At 39.5% G+C, this 15,330-nt stretch overlaps 1 long non-coding RNA gene across 1 annotated transcript; it reads right to left on the bottom strand.

The window, feature by feature from the left end:
* Positions 1-9,348: 9,348 nt before the first annotated feature.
* LOC123602745 lies at positions 9,349-12,855 on the bottom strand. The gene is made up of 2 exons (XR_006714534.1): positions 12,657-12,855; positions 9,349-9,958 (listed from the first exon to the last, which is right to left on the bottom strand). It is a non-coding gene; the product is annotated as an uncharacterized LOC123602745 (long non-coding RNA).
* Between the last annotated feature and the right edge of the window lie 2,475 nt (positions 12,856-15,330).

The following is a 15,330-nucleotide window of genomic DNA, read 5'->3' as shown; positions in this document are numbered from 1 at the left end:
TGTGAATCTCAAGACTGTTGCAAAAACACTGTAGCCTTTTCTGTGAGTGGAGTAAATCATCACTAAGATGGATGGTGTCTGACCTGTTGAAGTGAAACCTAACTTGGGGAAGAACAAAAGTCTCCTCTGAATGTTCTATCCTGTATTTATAACTATATAAGCAATTGTCTAGTTTCCTACCCTGGTTAAAACCAACTTGTGAATCCACAAGGCTGTAGACGTAGCAAGTTACAAAAAACCAGGTCTCTGCTACAATTAAAAGAACGTTCCAGCCTGACCTGCTTATATCAGAAGAGTTTTAGTTTGGCTAGATGTAGTACCATGTAGCTTTGAGAGCATATTTTCATAGAACACTTTGCATTTTTTATGTCCACCATGGGGGAACTCTTTCAAGAAAGCTGGCTCATAAGGTTACCTCGGTGCTTTTGAAATTCAAGATGCAGAGCAAGTTTTGCCAAATAGAGCACTGTCTAGTTCAGTGATCAAACACCATGTATTTGAAAAGCAGAACTGAAAGTCTGCTAATTGTTTGCCTACATTCATGACAACCAGAGAGAGCATCAGCAGAACCTTTTTTTTCCATATGATGTGTTGCTTTCATTTATTCTTTTTAAATAATTAATTCTCTGCATATTTACCTGTACCATTTATTCCACCAAAAAAGGTGTTGATGAACATCGTCACAGGCACATATCTTAAAATCTTAAGTGGTTGTAAATTTCAGGGCAGACTCTTTTGGTGACGTTCTGTTCTGCCATGGAAAGTACATGAGGCCTAGGAAAAACACATATATTGATTTATTGATTTTATGTCTGACTAGCAGTCCCTTTTTTGCAAATTAGTTCCTGTTAATTCGCTGTTCCACTTAATTTACATTCTTTCCTCAGTTGCTGAGTAGGTGTACAATTGACATATTTAAGAAGCCAATCCTAGGGCTGTGGGTCCCAAATTGGCAGCCGATAGGTGGAATCCAGCAGATAGATTTGATTTGGTTTGTAACATATTTAAAATAGGAAATCTCCCAGCTCTGTGTTGAAAAATCCAAAGGTCTGTCATCACTCTCCCCACCTCTCATGCATGCTGAGTGGCAGGTGCCTGAAACAGATAAAGGCAGGATTCTTCTGGTGACCCTCCTGGGCCCTCACCCTGGCCTCCCTAGTCATTAATTGCCCATCTGTCTCCTACAGGCTTTGAATAAACTAGTTCTGATTTTGAATACTCGAAGACGCTTGGATAGAAGTCCCCACGAGATAAATCATGGTCCTTTAAATAGTCCAGGCTTTCCTAGCAAGATAGTGCTGATTTGGATCTTCACTTAGATTAGTAATTATAGTCCATAGCTACAATTTTCTGACCAAAAGTTTAAAAAAAACATTACTTATTATTCGTGATTTGCATTGCAAATATTCATAAATACGTGGTATTCAGAGCCATGTTTTCTACATCTGTGCTCTGCAATTAGAAATTGATTTTATAGGATGGGGTGCTGAAAAAATTTTATAACTTTTTCAGATCTTTAAAGAGAAAGTTAGAAGCCGTGAAATACGATGTTCACTTGGGTCAAATAAAGCCTATGGGCCTTTAAGGGGGAAAAAAATCCCTATTCCCTGTTAAACTGAATCTCAAGTGTGTTTCGTGTGGAATGCTTTACAAAATACATCTGTTTGCTTTGGATAATAAGTTGCTAGAGAGCCTACTGGGCATAAATAATTTTGTGCTCAGATATCCCCAATTCATTCAGCAAACTTTGATCTGGTGTGCCAGACGTTATCCAAGTTAATAATCCTTAGGCAATCGTATGGCTTTAGTCAGTACATTGTGCTTTTGTTATTATTTTTTTTTTTATCAGTTTGTAAGTCCTGGAGGATATCCATCAGCAACCGGGAAATATGTGTCTGAGTGAACATATCAGAATGCAGGTGTATAAGTTTCAAAAACTAAAATAAACCCACACAAAATCAGTGGCTTTGTAACCAAAAATTTGCCTGTTCACGCAAGTCATTCCAGACTTATTTATAAAAATTTAAAAATGAGAAAATAAGCTAGCTGTCCAGTAAGGGCTTGGCCACATAAATCATCGTGCATTCTTAAGGTGAAATACTCTGTGTATTTCTGTTGCCGTGTAGCAACGTTAGCACAAACTTAGTGGCGTAAAACAACACATATTCATTATCTTACAGTTTCTGTGCGTCAGAAGTCTTGGCATGGCTTGGCTGGGTCTTTTGCTTGGGATATAATAAGGCTACGGTCAAGGTGTCAGCAATGTCTGCAGTGTCATCTGAGGCTTGACCGGGCAGGGATCTGCCTCCAAGCTTACTCAGGCTGTTGGCAGAATTCCAGCTCTAAGACTGAGAGCCCCAGATGCTTGCTGGCTGTCACCTGGAATTTCACCCTCAGCAAACAGTGTCCACCTGCAGTTCCTTGCCACATGGGACACCCACCATGGCCGTGCACTCCTTCAAAGCTAACAAGGGGGAGAGACCCCTGAAAGATGGATGCTACCAAGTTATGTAGCATCATAACATTCACGTACGGGTAACCTCATACACCCTGTCAATTTCACTGTGCTTTATTGGTTAGAATCAAGTCCCGGATCCCGCACAAACTCAGAGGACACATGGAGTGTGAACACCAAGGGATGGGGATAATGTGGGCTACGCTTAGGGTCTGTCCACCGCACTCAGCAACATGAAAATTATGTTTTGAAAAAAAACATGAGATGTGGCAGATTTCTCCAAGCATGATACTAGGTTATAAGAAAGACAAAACAGTAGTAAGGCTCTTAACAACAGGCATTGTTGATTACTGGGTTATAGGCGTTGTTTCTTTGTATGTTTCGATGAATTCCACTTTACCTACAGTCAACATAAATTTCTCTTATAATTGGAAATAAAAAAAGGGGTGCCTGGGTGGCTCATCTGGTTAAGTGTCAAACTTTGGCTCAGGTCATGATCTCGCAGTTCATGAGTTCGAGCCCTGCATTTTTATTGTAATTTAAAAAAAGAAAGAAATATATTCTTTTTAAACTCATAATTTTGAGAATTCAAGATTAAGTTCATGTCATTACAAATTTCCCTTATTTTCATTATCAAAATAGGCCAAGATTTTTATTTAGTTTTTATTTTTTTTATACTTATTTATTTTTGAGAGCGAGAGAAAGAGAGAGACAGCATGAGCAGGGGAAGGGCAGAGAGAGAGGGAGACACAGACTCTGAAGCAGGCTTCAGACTCTGAGCTCTCAGCAGAGCCTAATGCGGGGCTTCGAGCCAGGAACCACAAGAACATGACCTGAGCCCAAGTCGAACATTGAACAGACTGAGCCACCCAGGAATCCCTAGGTTTCTATTTGTTTCTAAGAGTGTTCTTTTTTAGCTGGTGATAAAGTCAATGTACTTCTCTTTTTCTTCTTCTTTTTTTTTTATGTTTATTTGAGAGAGACAGAGGAAGAGAGCACAAGCTGGGGAGGGACAGAGAGGGAGACACAGAATCCGAAGCAGGCTCCAGGCTCCCAGCTGTCAGCACAGAGCCCGACGCGGGGCTCGAACTCACGAACTGCGAGATCAGGACCCGAGCCGAAGTCGGACGCTCAACCGACTGAGCCACCCGGGCGCCCTTCTCTTCTAAGTGGAACACTTGCTTGATGGGTGGAACGTGGTTCTTCCATCAACTGGAGCTGACTCCTTGTCAGATCTAGAAGCCTTTGGGTGTAGTTACCCTTTTTTTTTTTTTTTAAAGAATTTTATGAATCAAATAATTTTGGGGGCACCGGGGTGGCTTCGTTGGTTAAGCGCCCAGCTTCAGCTCAGGTCAGGATCTCACCGTTTGTGAGTCTTAAGTGCCACATCTTCCTGTCTGCTGTCACGGCAGAGCTCACTTCAGATCCTCTGTCCCCCACCTTTTCTCTCCCCCTCCCCCCACTCACATTCTGCCTCTCTCAAAAATGAATATTTTCCGAAATTTTAAAAAGAATGAAATAATTGTTTGAAAAAATTAATTTCTTTAGTATGTGATCGTTTGCGGTTGCTGTTACCTCTTATTCCTTTGGGGGTTTCATCCTGAAGACACTAATGCTGCCCGACACGGACAGGATCACGGGTTCCTCAGGCTCTTGTGTGCGGGACATAAGGTTTGCTTTGGAGATGGTGTCCCGGCGGACTAGAACCCCAGGTGCCCTTTGTTTAGTAGCTCCTCTCAGAAGTGATGAGTACTTTTTTGATAAGCTAATAACTTCAGCCAAACCAGAAAGCACCTATCCAAGCATAGCCTCCTCCGGAAAGAGGTATTTCAACACCCATGCTGTCTACAGTAGATTCTTATCATGTGTTGGTGGTTGGGATTCGCTAACTGATAGACAGGTATTTAGTGAAAATCTTCAGTATTCTCAGTGACAGTGTGGGGGGGTTTTTTTAGGCCCTCTAGTTGCAAAGACAAAACAATATGTGATCTTAGGAGATAATCGTCACAGAATCTCTGTGAAAAGGTCACAAAACAAAACTGCGTTTTCTTTCCATTTTTCAAGTTAAATGTTCTAGTCCTTAAATCTCAAAATTATTGCTTTATCTCCTGAACCGTTATTCATTCTGTGTACATTGTCAGGAAAGTATACTTTGTTTCCCAAATCAAGATTTTGTAGAAGAAACAGTATTTTTTTTAATGTTTATTTATTTTGAGAGGGGTTCTCCAGAGATAGAAGGAGAGAGTCCCAAGCAGGCTGTCTCACAGCACAGAGCCCGACATGGGGCTCGATCTCACGAACTATGAGATCATGACCTGAGGCAAAATCGAGAGTTGGACCTTTAACCGACTGAGCTACTCAGCTGACCCTGCAGAAGAAAGAATGTTAAGAAAAACAAAAAAATAAACAATAAAGAGAAATTCTTCTAATTTTATAAAGGTTTTTAAAAATGAACTCAAGAACTCTTTTTGTTGTTGCTGATGTTTTGGCTTTGAGATCTTAAATCGAGAGTTGTTACTTTCCCCCATAAGAACCTTATTAGAATGTCTGACCACAGTTCTTAGAAGATACGTTTGGTACCGTTTGGGAACTAACCCTTGTGTGTCAGAGCTTCCTGCCAAGTCTGGTTGTTCTTGGCAATAAAGCAAACAAAAAAGATCACTTGCGTGTGAATTCAGATTGAAGCTGGTGTCCCAAGTCCACGGCCTACGTTTTTAAGAGAAATCGTACAGGAACTAAAGCACCTCATTGATGGATCCGGAATTGTAGCATTTTCTTTTTAAACTGCAGGCCGTTAGAAGAATTGCCCTAATCTATTTTCCTTATTTTTATGCAGTTCCAACTTTCTGAACTTTGTAAAAGCCACGGTACAGGATACTGAATTTCCAGTTGCTCACATATTAATGTTAAAAGGAAATTATCTGTTTGGTTTAAATTAATTTTTCTGTATAATTTTCATCTTAATCATGTCTGACTCCTCCTCAAGTAATTATCCTTTTCCTGTGGCTTACTAGTTCCGTCACTGAGTTTTATGAATTGGGGGGGGCTAAACAGTAATAGTTGGGTGATATATTTGAAACTAAGGGCCACTGTTTTTCCAGTTGACTAGCGTGTGTCCATGCTTGGCACATGGTAGGCATTCAATAAATATTTGTTAAATAGATGTTGAAAAATGAATGAATGAGTGAATGAAATTACTACTTTTGTAGGTCAAAATTTCATATAATTCCACTCCACAGGGGTATTGGAGGAATTAAAATGTCAGTTGGAAATTGTGTTGGCAACAGAAATGCAAGTAACATTGGCTTGAACAGTTAGGGTTTCATTTCTCCCAACATGATAAGCATGGAATTTGGCAGCACGGGAGTGGGGCGTCTACCAGTGTGTGTTTAATAGTTTTGGGTGCGAGACTGTGTGCATTACTACTGGTTAAATGAGAAGGAGGTAACGTCTCCTTTTCTGAAAATCTTTTGAGTTGGTTCCTGCTATGTCTCAGAGGCTGTTACTGCATATCATGGCCGTCCCTCGTAATGGAAGCTAGCAAATTAGGAGATTTGTGGTTGGACACATTTCCACTCCAGACAAAATCAGAGAATACTTACTGGCTGAGCACTTTGAATGTTTGCCAGCAGGTGAAATGCCCAATGGCTGCTACAGAATTACCACTGAGGAAATGGGACCTCTTATTGCTTATTCATCAACCAGTATTCTTTCCTTCTTGCAACTCTCCCAGTCACCAAAACCAGAAGTCTACATTCCGAGATGGGTTCACCTCTTAACATTTTTGCCTCCCATCCATGAAATTCTGGAAGGCCAATGACATTTCTTAATTTAGCAAATACTGTCGATGTGTTTGCTTTTTCGTTTTAACGTTGCAGATTATTTCAGGTGTTCAATCTTGTCACTCTTTCCTCTTTTTTAGAAAAAGTTATTGTATCCTTATTTGAACACGTGTTAAGATCCAGATGTGACAGTAGGTACTCAGGTACGTTGAATGTTGAGTAAGACGTGGCCTCTGTCATAGGAGTATGGTAATCCTGCAATTCATTATCCAAACCGGACCCTTTGTCGTTGAAAGAGGGAATTAAAATAATTATCCGGTGTTAACTGATCTGAACGGGAGTGAAACCAATACTCGGTCAAATCCGGAGGTAAGGTCGCCCTACTTAAGGAGTTCACAGTCTTTTGGGGGAGAGGCAGACATATAAATAACTAATTATGATTCAGTGGGTTAAAATCATAATATTGGCATATATCAGGTGCTACAGAAACACAAAGGAGGGAATAAGTGATCCTCCCTTGGGCGATCAGCTTTCTCAGTCTAGACTTACTCTTTGTACAGGGCCAATTTCGGCACTACTCGAGATGCACACATTTGCTTGGCTTGCTGGTGTAGCCCTGGAGATAAATTGCACTAGTTTTGCAGAGGTGAATGCAGGTTTAGAAACCCTTCACGCAGTGTTGGTCATGGCGCATGCGCACTGGCGAAACTAGCGCCCTGGGGCCTCTAGCTCATGCAGTCGTTACCCAAAACAGCCCAGAGACAAATAGATAAATATAAGGATATCCACGTTCCAAAGGGCAGACTTGGATCGGAGGGAATCAGTGAATGAGAAGGAGCCATCGGATTTGTCCTTTGTCTTCCTTTCCTACAGACAGACAATCTTGAGACACAGTAGTGTGTAAGGCCTCTCTGAGAACCTCCGTCCCATTTGGGAAATCGCCTGCCCCTGTTCTAAGGGTAGACAGGGAACTGTTCGAACCCTCACACGATTTCCCTCCTTTTCTGTCTCACTCCCCACCCCGCTTTCCTTTTGTTCCGTTCCTCTGGGATTGTGTCAAAGCTAAAATAGGCCTGTCTTATGCTTTCTATTCTGCCTGTCAGTGCACTAACTCATCTTCACTTTTAACAATCTCTCCAGTGCCTCTTTCTCAGAGAGGACCTTTTACAAGCAGGGCAAGTGCTTGTGGTAAAGGAATGCATTTTCTTTGCATAACTGAGATCTGGAACTACCTGTAGGCACCCTCCTGTGGAGACACGGAGACAGGATATAGAAGTCTCATAAAGATATAGATGTACGTGCAATGGCTGCGCATCCAGATGGGTCTGCTCTTCTCCTGTAGTTTTAGATTCTGCAAATAGGAGAGACCCCAACAGTGGGAAGAGAACTCTTGGGTCACCGCGTGCCATTCTGAAGTGTGGTCGGCTCTGGAAGAAGCAAATTCAGCAAGCACGCTTTGACGATGGAAATGTTGATAACCAAGGCGGTTTCATGCCACCCCCTGCCCGATCTGGGCCTGACGTTCTTGTTGTTCACAACAGACAGTAACGCTGGCTAAAATGTACTTCAGAAATTGGTGATAACGTAGGCCAACAAGATTATGAAAAGCAGATGTGTAGTGGCTATGTCAATGTAGTGAACATTTCTAAACCTTGTTTTACCCCTTTGGCAAAGATGTCATTAGTAGAAATAAACAGCAAAAATTCAATATAGACAGATGAGACAAGGTGTATGCAATATTTCATTGCTTCATATAACATGAAGTGTGTGCTATTTACATCCCTTTAAATGCTATTTATAAAAAACAGGACATGACCTTGAATCACAAGGAACGATTCCTTCTTTAATGTGTTGTTCCAAGCCCCTGTTAAATTTCTGACTCGTAAACCTATTTGCTTTTATATGAAATGTGAACATAATTGCCCCAAAGCATTTTACAATTTTAATCAGGAACAGTATAATTGGTATAGTATAATCCTCCAAAAAATTTGTATGTTATAGACTTAACACAGGCAACATTTCTTATCAAATATTTGAGAAGCAGGGAGTTGGTTGATTTTTTAATGGAGCTAAGCTCTTTTCAGTAGCTTCCAAACTCATGACAACCTGTCTGAAAAAGGAGGAGAAAGAAAAACAGAGGAGAAATCTTAATGGAGAAAATCAGAAAATTACTTTGAAACTCTAGCTGAGTTTTTCTACTTTGAAAGTAGAAAAAAAGTGTTTCTGCTTTCAAACACTAAGTGAAGAGGCAAATATAGAAAAATAGGAGAAGGAAACTGGGTATTTGCTTTTAATTAAGACCGGATCTTCTTCTTTGTTACCTGGTGTATATTTTAGATTGGTCACATAGCTGAACTATTTTCCTGGTCTTGGGATCTATTTCATTGCTCACAGCAAATTTCAGGGTGGTTTTAACGAGATGTATATGTCTGATACTGGAGCCATTGCATGTACATCTATATCTTTATGAGACTTCTATATCCTGTCTCCGTGTCTCCACAGGAGGGTGCCTACAGGTAGTTCCAGATCTGATACTGGAGGGGTTAACAGCCTCCTAAGTTAAATTCTCAAAAAGGAAAAAGGAGTCCTGTCAGGTAAAATTCCATCTCATTTAAGTGAAACAACTCACAGTTTTCCTTTTCTTAGTGAGAAATCTTTGCTTCCACAAGTTTCCAGTACTGTAGAGACAAAGGTGATCAAAAAATTTACCTTCTTTGTGGTTTCTTCTCAGTATCCTCTGCCAGAAGTATTTCCATTTTTAGGTGTCACCTAGGATTTGCCCTAGGCTTGGGGTGTTCTTTTTTTCTTTAACAGTGGTTTACAAGCTGGAAATAACCAATTTGACTTCTTTAATGTGCAATTTTCATAATGGGAAGGGTTTTCTTCCCCCACAGAGTATTTGGGAAACTGACCCCAAGAAAATGGGTGTGGCTTCCCTAAACAGAAATTACAAGGCTTTGGGTCATCATTGATTAGGGGAAAAGAATGGATTTGAAGTTCTTCCTAGAATTTTCAGTTTCCTTCTCAAGGACATAGACGAATTCCTGATACTTACGCATTACCTGGCATATAAGGGATTCTTGGTAAATGCCATATGCCTGGCGCATGATAGATACTCAGGAAATATTTATTGAACATATGTCCAATGAATCATAAATGATGAGCAAACATTTAGTAAGTGAATGCCCACAGCTTATTTCTTGCCACTGTCTCCTAGAGATCCAGTCTCTTGATCAGGGAAAAGATTTTGCTAGGGAGGACATTCATTCCTCCTGAAGCAGGGAGTCTTGGACGGTCTTATTGTTTAGCTGGTTTCTTCTGTATACCTCCACGATATTCTGTCCTTGTCTTCATCAAAGCTTTTTAGCGTCTCTTGTCTTTGCCGGAATATACAGGGGGGAATAGCTTGGTACGGGGTATGGTATGTATGACCTGGATGGTATAGTGACTCCTCTCCCTTGAAGGCGATAGCCATATACTTTGAATCTGTTTTTCTCTCTTGGAAAATGTACATACTTTTTCCACTTAGCTGAAGACCTCGTGAGTGTATTTTGTAATTTATATAGCTTCCTGTATTTTTCATAGAGGTATCACGTGTTCAGTGGTACAGTTTGGTGAGTGGCTAGGGAATGAAGAGGAGGCGTGGGATTGAATTCACTCTGTGAATCCCCATTTCTAGAATTTCTTCAGGGTGGTTTTTATCTTTTGAATATCTAGAAACCTGTAACAAATTAAGTACCCATTAAATATTTGTTGGATTACTATTAAAAAAACAGATTGAAAAGATTTAAAGAAAAGGCTTTTTTTTTTTTTTTTTAATTGAGGACAAAGCCATATGACTTTGGCCACATTTTCTACACATTTGTCGTTGTGAATGAAACCCGTGGGATAATTGCCCAGCATTCTCCTTGGTTTTATCTGTGAAGACAGAGCCACAGTCTTCAGGAATATTAGAGTGATTATGAGTATTTACTTAAGTATTTATTTACACTAAGTGTGATATAGATGAAGATAGTGGAAATACATGGACATAATTTTGGTTGGTAAAGAGGCAACTGATTCCACTTTCATTTCTCATGCTACCGAACTAGCCTATTTTTTTGGAGCCCTCCTACATCTCTCACTGTGAAAATTTTAGTAGTCTGCTTGTCAAGGTCAGGTTAAAAGACACTGCTAGGTTTTTATGCAAGCTAAAAAAAAATCGTGGTCATGATGAAACACCGATGTATTTTTCCACCATGAGTGGAAAAGTGAATGCAAAAACAGAGAAATTAACTAACGTGATGAAAGTGGGGGAAACATGAAAAACACCAGATTGGAAAAAAATAGTTGAGCTGATGTTTTCAGTTCCCTTAACAACCAAGAAGGCAAGTTGATGAATGGTGCAGATTGCGGGCAATTCAGTGGCCACCTGAATGGATATAAGCAGATTATAATCATCTGACAAATTGTGGTCCAAACGAACGTTTGGCTTGCAAAATGGGAACAAGAGACATTAGACACCCTCGTTGAACCAAAGCACCCATTAACCTCAAATTAGACATGTAGAGAAAACAGGTTTAAAAACCTCTACGACACAATCTGGTTAAAATATAGTACTGATCTCCTGCCTTATCAGAAAATAAATTAAGAATAGAAATTGACTTGTAAATCAGAAGCCCCAGGCAGGAAAATACAGATTCTCATCAAATCGTTGCCCTCTTTCCCAGAAACAGGCGCAGGATTGCACTTACATTTCTGGATCACTATTTGTATATGCTGTGGTAGTTGTTGATTTTGCTCTACTTTTATATTAGCAACCATTCATCAGAAGCTAAGGAGGCCTATTAATCATTTTCTCTAACTGCTAAGCTGCATCACGTATCAGTTGTAGTCTTGAAATAAAATAAAGGTAAATGATTTGCCATGAATCGTGGCCCGATGAACCAAGAACAAAGATTGGACACATGGTAGATCTAATAACGCCTGCCTTATGTTTAAAATGCACATTTACCAGACTCTTCGGATTTGCCATTTCCTTCATATTGGCATTCTAAAAGAACTACAGATTACTGAATGGGGAAGTTAAATCCAAATTAAATTGCATATTGCTTGTAAAACAAGAATAAAAGTGCTGGCTAACAGTAACGCTATTCTTTTTACAGTCTTTTAGTCTCTCATGAAGGAAGTACCCAATCTTGCCTGTACAGCGTACATTAGAGTTATTATTGATCTTATGTATGAGGCCGGCTTCTCTGCACGGTTACTCAGCACTGTGGGCTGAACGATGCATTTGACTGAGTGACCAAGGACTTTTAGTAAAAACCACTGTTTTGTCTGGGTAAGCCCAGAAAAGAACATGTTGCTATAAATACCTTTCAGAAGAAGGATTATTTACCCACTAAGGGTTTATTGTAATTGAAAGGGCAATAAAAAATGATTGGGAGACCTTTAAAAATATGAAAGTAAAACATAATGAAATAGCTAATTTACAGTGTCTAACACAAGAGGCAACATTTTTCATCCTGATTTGTGCAGAGGGCTAAACAGTTGCCCAATGAAACTATGACTTTCTCGAGCACCAACTTGGGTCACTGAGGGATAAACCAGAGTTGTCATTTTCTCATTCCCTTGATATTTTAGTACATGGCTGGTAAGTACATTTGCCACCATCTCATGCTTCTGTACCCACACACTGTTGATGATATTGCTAGGAGATTGTGACCTTGTTTCTCACTTAGCCTAGCTGCCTCCGCATTTTTCCCCAAACATTCCTCCAGTTGAAGCAGAATCAGCGTAGGCATGAGGGATCAACACCTGGTCGTAGATTGTGATCTAGAGCAACAACTTTTTATGCCTCCATTTTTTTGCATCTGGTACAAGATTAAGAGAGGTTGTGATGAAATAAAAATCTCACATGCAAAATGCACATATTCGGGATTTGGTGAAGAACTCAGAACCTACTCTTTGTGTCTCAGGTATAAAGGATTTTTTGTTGTTTTTGGGGGAGAGAGTGAGAGTCAGGATGAGGGGCAGAGAGAGGGGAAGAGAGAATCCCAAGCAGGCTTCATGCTTAGCACAGAACTCTACACAAGGCTCGACATGGGGCTCGATCCCATGACCCTGGGATCATGACCTGAGCCGAAATCAAGAGTCAGATGCTCAACCAACTGAACCCACAGGTACCCCTAAAAGTTTTTTTTTTATATTTATTTTTGAGAGAGAGACAGAGCATGAGCCAAGGAGGGGGAGAGAGAGAGAGAAAGAGAGAGACACAGAATCTGAAGCAGGCTCCAGGCTCTGAGCCGTCAGCACAGAGCCCGACTCAGGGCTTGAACTCATGAGCTGTGAGATCATGACCTGAGTCGAATTCAGATGCTTCACCAACTGAGCCACCCAGGTGCCCCTAAAGGGTTTTAATATAACAGTTGGAGGCTTACATTGGAAGAACCCGAGAAGCAAAGATCAGAAGAATGATCTCTGATATCAGCCTGAAGTTATAAAGCTGTTGGTTCTCAATAACTCCCTGCTAAGCTGCTGTGAATGTCATCACTGTCCATATTTCTGGTTGCCAGTGTTTCAGGAGAACCATGCGCATCCTTCCATCTCCCACTCGCTTGCTCTCATGTAAAAACCACTAAGTTGGAATCATGGAGGGAAGGGAATTCTGGGAAATGTAGTTCCTCCTCTGTGATGCAGAGAGCTTGCAAGGTGTAATAATGCTTCTGAAATAAGGATGGCCTATAGTTAGACATTTTACCTCTCACAAAATAGGTACTCTGGAGGCATTTGAGTAGGAAGATCTGTGTGGTACAAAAGGCACTGAAGTTAGAGTCAAAGAGGTCTCTGTTACTATGTTGATTTTACTACTCACTACCTCAATAGCTTTGAACTACTGGCCTTAACTTTGTAAGTTTCAGTTTTTTCCATAGGTTACACTGTTAGGAGGATTCAATGAGATAATGTATGGAATGCAGCTTGGTTTTGCTGTGTAAACATTGTCTCTTGCTTTTCCCGATAGTTGGCGATATCACAGTACTTAAAATCACATTTCCAAAGGCTACTCAAATGTTTTTTTAGTTTACATTCCTATTAAGAAACACTTCAGAGGCGCCTGGGTGGCTCAGTCGGTTGGGCGTCTGACTTCAGCTCAGGTCATGTTCTCACGGTTTGTGGTTCGGGCCCCACGTTGGGCTCTGTGCTGACAGCTCAGAGCCTGGAGCCTGCTTCCGATTCTGTGTCTCCCTCTCTCTGGCCCTCTCCCTCTCACACTCTGTCTCACTCACTCTGTCAAAAATAAAATTTAAAAAAAAATTAAAAAGTTTAAAAAAAAGAAACACTTCAGAAAGTATTTAGTTGCTAATGGCACTGCTGCCATTATTTTAGTTCTTTTTCTTTCATCCCTTCTTTTACTCCACAAGCATTAGCTCAATGTCTTTATGAGGCTTACATCTAAGAGGGTATAGTTTCCTGTGGCGACAAATAAAAGAAGGTCTGTTTCAAATAGATTTGTCACCTTCTCTCTGACCTCTAACTTCTGAAAAGTCAGTATTTGAGCAGAGGCTTGAATGAAAGTGAGAGACAAAAGCCAAGAGAAAATTTAAGGGGATGTATTTCCAAACAAGGAGAAGAACAAGTGTAGAGATCTTGAGGGAGTGTGAACATGGGGTGTTTGCAGCATAGCACCCAGAAATGTGAAATATTTAGGATTTTTTACTGGAGATATTTATACTCTCTATGGATAATACATAAATAAGTATATATTTTTGTAATTTATTTCTTCTTATTATCATTTCTTATCTTAGTTCTACAACTTAGAGCTTAGTTTTACATTTTAAAAGTAGTTGTCATTTCAGCTGTAACTAATTAAATTTACTGATGCATTTTTAATCAGTTTCTCTTTAACATTATTTTATATCCATTAATTTTTCACTTTATTTTTCTTCTTGCTAAAATACATGCTTTATACTCTTTTAAGTTAGCTGTTGTTCTTGTTGTTATTATTATTATTCTTTCTATTTTTCTTAAGTGATAGGTTAGCTGGGTATAAAATTTTAGGTTACTAGTTACTTTCTCTCTGCACTTTGAAGATAGTATTAAATATTATTAGATGGTCTTGTAGCCTCAACAGTTGCTGCCTGAAGATTTGCCCAGCCTTAGAATTATTCCTAGTACATATGCAGTCTTTTCTCTTTGGTAGATTAAGATTTTTCTTTTTTCCTTTATATTCTGCAATTTTGCAATGTGTTTCTAGATGTGGAATTTATTTTTATGTATCTTTTTTTGGCATTCAGAATACATTTGTAGTATAAAGATTTATGGATTTCTTCAGTTATTCGGCTATTTATCTTCAAATATTGTTCATCTGTAATTCCTTCCCTTTTTTTTTTTTTTTTTTTTAAAGAAATCAGTTTGGAATTACATTAGAGTCTCTCAGATTATCCTCTGGCTCTTACCTTCTCTTCATTTTCTTTCTTTCTCTGTAATACACTTGAAGTGAATTCATCAGTTCTTAAAATTGTCTAGTTCTGCTTTGGTGATTATTTCAGCAGTTATACAGTTTATTGAGACTTCTCTGTTCATTTTTTTCATTCCTAAAGTTTCTAATAAGCTTTTTACATACCCACTTCTTTCATTCTTTATTTTTCCACATTTTATTTTATAATCTCTTTTGCACATCGCAAAAGATGAACCGAACATTTTAAGTCATTTTAATGACTGCCAGCAAGCTCCTACCAGATTAATTGTTTATAATGAACCATTGTTTTAGTTGTTGGTTTTCTTGGTTGTCAACAGGGATTTTCTTTGGCCTCTTTTCATGATGTGTTTGGAGAGAGTCCTTACTTCAAATTCACTCTAGATATTAAGGTTGGCTTCTGCCTGCCATCTCTATTTCTAGACCTGTTACCCTTGATGGAGCCACAATTCTGGCCAGCCTGTCCCAGAACCCAGAGATCATGGAGTTTCAGCTCTACTGCTCCTTTGTATTTCTCTAATTTGAGTACATGGAAATGTTTATATTGTTTTTTGAGGTGACTGATTTCTAATTGATTTTATCTGTCATTGATTTTTTTTGGAAAAGAGGTTATGTGTTTAAGTGTGAACTTACAGAGC

The sequence above is a fragment of the Leopardus geoffroyi genome, chromosome A1, assembly GCF_018350155.1.
Source record: "Leopardus geoffroyi isolate Oge1 chromosome A1, O.geoffroyi_Oge1_pat1.0, whole genome shotgun sequence".
Classification (NCBI taxonomy): Eukaryota; Metazoa; Chordata; class Mammalia; order Carnivora; family Felidae; genus Leopardus; species Leopardus geoffroyi.
This window is presented reverse-complemented; position numbering and strand designations above follow the sequence as displayed.